Source organism: Lactuca sativa, chromosome 7 (genome assembly GCF_002870075.4).
Source record: "Lactuca sativa cultivar Salinas chromosome 7, Lsat_Salinas_v11, whole genome shotgun sequence".
Classification (NCBI taxonomy): Eukaryota; Viridiplantae; Streptophyta; class Magnoliopsida; order Asterales; family Asteraceae; genus Lactuca; species Lactuca sativa.
This window is the reverse complement of record NC_056629.2, coordinates 196,757,518-196,763,948: the sequence shown is the minus strand read 5'-3', so window position 1 is coordinate 196,763,948 and position 6,431 is coordinate 196,757,518.

The window sequence follows — 6,431 nt, the reverse complement described above, 5'->3', positions numbered from 1 at the left end:
AACTATGCTAATACATCTTTCTTAGCAATCTAATTCTAACTCTAAGTAGTAGCTCAAGAATCTAATCTTCGAGAAATGCGATCGAAATCCATTCCTTCACGGTTAGATTTTGCTCACTTCTTCCCTTAAGCTTCCTTTCTTTTCTTCGATCCTACAAAACATCAATTGTAATCTTATCACATTATGTATTAAGAATCTAGAATAGAAGCTTAAAAGAGTTAGTTAATGGATTTTACCTATATTAGAGCCATACATTTCGACTCTCCCATCTCTTAGATCTCTTAGGTAAATAGGGCAGCTTCGTCTCCAATGCCCTTTCTCTTGGCAATAAAAGCAGATTGACTCTCTCGGAACAGGACATGGAACTACTTCAGACATTGCCTTTCTCTTATGATCAAACTTTTCGATCATAGCATGTCTTTCGTTACCATTGTCTATATCCATAGAGGTCTTGAAGACAGATTCACCAATCAACTTTGCTTTTCTATTGCGCCAAACCATTGTTGATTCAACAGCAATAAGCATATAGGTGAGATCTATAAGGGTCACGTTGCGGTTCATCATATAGTACTCTCTTACAAACTCACTATATGAGTTAGGAAGTGACTGAAGAACCCAATCAACATCCATTTCCTCACATACAACGGATCCCAACATTCTTAACCTATCAATGTCTGACTTCATCCCTAGGACGTGTGCACACACCGGCTTTCCTTCTTTATGTTTACTTGCCAAAAGGGCTTGAGTGATCTTGAACTTTTCAAGCCTTCGAACTTGTGGGTTAGGGAGAATAATTGGAGGAGGAGGAGGAAGCGAAGTATGATCTCTTGTTCCTTGATCGAATCGTGGAATATCATCTTCATGTGGAATGTTTGTTCCACGGGATTTGAGAAGACCATAGTTGTCAAACTTTGACATCTACAAAACAGGAGAAAATAAATTCAAGTTAGTTGATTGATTGAGTCCTTAGTAAATCACCCAAATGAGATACTAAGGCTAGGACCCAACACAATATTCTACAACTCGGGAGAGGGATGTCGTAACCCAAATTGCAGAACATTTGAAGGTAAGTGAATGACGATTCACTAATTTCCACCATGAAAAACGGAAAAGAAATTTAAGTTTTAAATCTATGAAAACTTCTAGATCCTTTGAGATTCATTGAACTTTCAATGGCATGTTTAAATCTCGATATGCCCCTCTAGTTTGTGATTGGGATGCCGAGGATCACAAAGCGGGTGTGAATAACCATGCAAACTTACATGGTGCCCTCACATGTTACAGTCACCTATTCGATGTGCCGGTAAACCACACACGCTCCACCGAACTATGACAAACATTGAGTCACCCTTTGCTACCTTTGCTTAGAACCATTTAGTGTGCCGGTAAACCACACACGCTCCACTAACGTCTTTGCAAGGGCACAAAGTGTAATTTCATGGAATTGCATCAATTCACTTTTGCCTAAGTAACTAAGATTGGGAATTTTATGAAAACATTTAGTTACTTTTATACTTTATTATACTTATAATGGAAGTTATCGTCCTATCCTACCCGTTCGGCTAACGACCCTCCACTAGTCAAGAGTGTGGTGGGTAAGAGTGGAGACCCATTCAATCGCCATTTTATAGGCAATTTCCTTAAACACCCCTTATAGACCAGCTTCGTGAATGAGGCCTACTAACGGTAAGACTGACTTTTACTCATACATATATATAATGTTAGACTTTTAATGTTACATATAGTATAGGGTGTATTTTACACTTTTAAAATATTAGGTGGTCAAATTTAATAATTATACCTTTAATTCAACTAAATTTGTAAACCAAAACTTTTATGGGTTTATTAAACCTCTTTTAATTATACACCTTAATTAATAAATAAAACCATAAGGGTGTGATTTGAACTTTTTCAAAACTATACTAGAGTTTTAGAATTTAACATTCCTAATTAAACTTTTAATCAACTTTTAAATTCCAAAACTTGAGGGCAAGTTTTGAAACATTTCAAAACATTAGGGTTTAGAATTTAAATATACATCAAAATTAAACTATTAATCAAAATTTAAATTCCAAAACTTGAGGGCAAGTTTTGAAACCTTTTTCAAAACATTAGGGTTTTAACTATTTAAATTTCAAAACAACAAAACTTTTGGGTTCAAATTTAAACTATAAAACCTAAAAGGGAAAACATAAAACTTTTCATAACAACAAGGATCAAATAACAAATAATCTAAATTAACAATTAATTACATAATTATCCATATTTGATTTATTTAATGATTTCTTGCAAAACAATTTACCAATTTAATCAAAATAATTAATCAATTATCACATAAGGAAACAATTATCTTATTAATTGATAAATATCTTCAATTAGATCAAGAATATAGTCAAATATATCATAAAATCGGATTTATATGGATCTAATATGATAAGGTAACTATCCCAAAGCAAAAACAGCAAGAAATCCCGAGATATACTCCATCTGATGAGTTGACTCGTCGAGTCAGGCTTGGACTCGCCGAGTACTCGTCGAGTCTGCATGGACTCGGCGAGTCCAGCCTCCAGAAACCAAAAAATCGAATTTTTTCAACCATATCAAGCATCAATACAATAGAAACCAGTCTAGTCTCTGATACCACTGATGGGTTTTGGTCATAAGACATCCTATGTGCTCATACAAACCCTAATGCTTGGATCTAGGTTTCTCTATTGTACATGCAAGTTATCCAAGACTATAAACCCTAATTCTAGCATTCAAATAATCATATTAACATGAGAATAGGTTTATAATGTTACCTTGATTGTTATGTAGCAATAACAATCTCAAATCTCCTTGTATTGACTTTGGAAGGCTTAGAGTCACAAGTGTCACTCCTCTAATGGCTTACAAACACCAAGAGCAAATGGAGAAGGTATAAAGAGAGAGGAGAGGTATAAGATTTCGTCCCTAAGAAGCCTTGGGAAGGTCTGGACGAATTATGAGCCAAAGGGGTGTTTATATATAGGTGTAGAGATAGGGTTTCAGTCCTTATCCTTATCTAGTTGCTTGCTTACCAAGCAACCCATAAGATAAGCCTTGAATCCTTATCATAGTAGAATTCTAAGGTCCTTATCACCTCAAATTCGTCCAACCTATCCTTAAGATAATCCTTACCTTATTTTGTAACTATCACATAATTACAATTCAGCCCCTCTAGTTTAATTAATTACATTTGACCACAAAATTAATTCTTAATTAATTATTGACCAATATTAATTAAACAAATATGATTTCTCCTTTAATATATTATTCTTATAACATATTAATAAATCATAATAACCTTTCTCTCTCTCTATTTATTTCTCCAATCAAGTTGCTTTGGTGAAGGCAACCCAAAAGGACCAGCACCATCGGGTCAAGTACATACCAAAATAGTTATGGACTTAGACACTAATCCAAAAACAACCGGGTCAAGTACATACCAAATATAGTTATGGACTTAGACACTAATCCAACACATGCAACATAAAGCTTCGATCATGGATACTTACAATGATCCAGAAATGTGCTAGAGGATGATGATGAGGCTTGCCAGCTGAATCTATGTGCTAAGGGAGCTTCATTCTCCTTCAAGATGCCAAATACACCAACAAAACCTCAATGACTCAACAATGGAGACTAGATATGATTATGGTTGGAAAGGAAGGTGTTGGAGGCTAAGGGTGTGCAAACCTTAGCTCCCACTTTCCTTAAATAGGGCGTAAAGCCTAAAAAATTAGGGTTTTAATTTCAGATGTTCTACATGTTGTGCCCTAATACTTGCCATGTCGTTGGGCACAAAAATGATTTGTGATCACTTCGGCACCTTTCCCACGTCGTGGCCATTAAAACACTTAAATAATTTATTAATTAATTATACATGAGATTCCGAATGTTACACACACACACACACACACACACACACACACACATATATATATATATATATATATATATATATATATATATATATTAAAAATCAAAATAAAAGAAATGGGTCGGTTTTTGCCTTCAGTCCTTCACATGTGGGTCGGTTCGGTTTCTGTGTATGGGTTTATATGGCAAAACCAAATAGAACCAAAAAATTTCAGTTGTAACAACCAGTTTCGGGATGTTTCTTAATTCATGATTGTGGACCATAATTCAATCATGTAATGAAATTGGGCTTTAAGAGAATAAATTTTAGACCTTATTGAATGTTGATAATATTAGTTATGAGATCCAAGCCCTTGAGTTGTGTGTTGGAACCAAAGGGTAAAATGAGAAAAGTGATGTTTCAAACCTCTTGCATGAATTAAGGAATTTAGTTTGGTATATTTTAATTCAAAAGTAAGTGAATAAAATTGTGGGGCTTGTCAATATCTTTGTGTGGATATAAAAATCGTCGAAAACGAAGTTGAAACGAATAAGTTATAATTGTTTGAAGTTGGAGTGGATTTGGGTGAAAAGTTGTCGTCACGAGGTGAGGAGCACATCCTCACAGCATGATGAGTCATCACGAGGTGACAAGTAGATTGTCACAAGGTGACTGTTGGGCACTCCAAGCCCATAATTTTTTAGGGTTTTCAAGATATTTAAAGATAAGGATTCATGTTTTAGGATATTTTCTTAGCCTCCATCACTCCTAGAACTCCTTAGGAGCAACCATATCCCCATCTTCAAGATTTGAGCTCATCCCCTCTCCTATCTCCTCTTTTGAATGTTTTGGTGGTATTTTAAAGAGGCTTAAAGATCAAGAAAGTTCTTTTGGTTGTAAGAAATGTTGTTTCAAGTTTGGATCCATCAAAGTCACTTCATTCTTGGACTATTGTGAGTATAAAGTTCATATCTTGCTCCTTAGTTTTTTTAGATCTCTTCATTTGTGGTTTTTATCCCTTTTGGTCCATTTTATGGGTGATATTGGATTTAAGTGGACTCTGACGCCTTTTGATCAGTTTGGAATGCTTTTTGGACCTCATGGACTAGGAAAGTTGTGATATGTTGTCTTCCCTTTTATCCATGCAATTTATCTTGGTCCTTTAAGTCATTTTGGTGTTTTAAAATTTAGATCTTAAAAGTTTGAGACATGATTATGGATAAAGTTGGAATATATCCATCTAAACATCATGTTGATTCGGATATGAAGGTTGGAGACTTGGATTTAATGGATGAAGTTGAGAAAGATGTATTATTGGTCCCTTTGATACTTAAAAGCTGATCTTGGTTGTTTAGACCATCCTAATGGATAAAGTTGGAAACTTTATCTATTATGAAGTTATTAAAAACCATATCTGATGATATGAATTTTGGTCCTTAAGGATTAAGCTCTTAATGAAGAAAAATCTTTCTGACTGAAACCACAATGTGGCCAAGGAAGGCCCATGACGTGGTGGCGCGCTGCAACGTGTCTGCTTTGTCTGGACGTGACCATGATGTGGCGGAGGAATTGCCACAACGTGGGGGACATCATAGTAGACTTTGACAATTGACCTTTTGACTAGTTGACTTTCGGTTAAATTTGGGTAAAATTGAGTAAAGACTGGTCTCGGTTTGGCTTTAGGAAGCTTGGGTTGGCTGTCTACTGTTGATGTAGTTGTTGAGCTTTTGTTGAGTAGTTCAAGTGAGTCTTCTCACTATACCATGTATGATGCTAGTTGTCTTTCTGAATCTTGCATGTATGTTAGGCAGGTCCCGTTATGCTGGGTGGGGCTCATTATGTTGGGTGGGGCTAGTTATGTTGGGCAGAATCTGTTATGCAGGGCAGGGCCCGATACGTTAGGTGGGGCATGTATGGTTATGTGGTATTTTAAGGAACTCACTAAGTTTTGTGTTTACAGTTTGTGGTTTAAATGTTTTCAGGTTTGCTTATATTAAAGGAGGGGCACGCCTCAATTGCATCGCATGCATTGGAGATTTCTGCACATAATAACTTTTAACGATACTCTAATAAATGTTTTTAAATCAAATGGTGTTATCTTGATCTTTGACGTTGTAATTTGAATAATACTTTTATTTTTTAAATGAAAATAATGGTTAAAATTTAGGACGTTACATCATTAAAAAAAAAAATCAAACCCACACTTACAGTTATTGCTTTGATTTCATTTTTTCGGTCTGATTTTGTTGATTTTCTAATTCCAACTCAGTTATTGCTCACTCCTACCATTTCCTATCAGTGAGGGGAGGGTATACCCTTGACTTAATGAAAATTTAAAATAGGCATTATTTCTCATTTTGTATAAATATATGGATAAAATACATGAAAAACAATCTAGTCTTTTCCATTTTAATTATAAGTCCCTCAACTTTTATTTTCATAATTAAATACTAGTTATAACAGAAAAATTAGTGTAACGCACCCATTTTAGCGACTCATATCAATTTGTCTTAAGGCTATATATAGGAAGTTAATCACGGAACACTAAAGA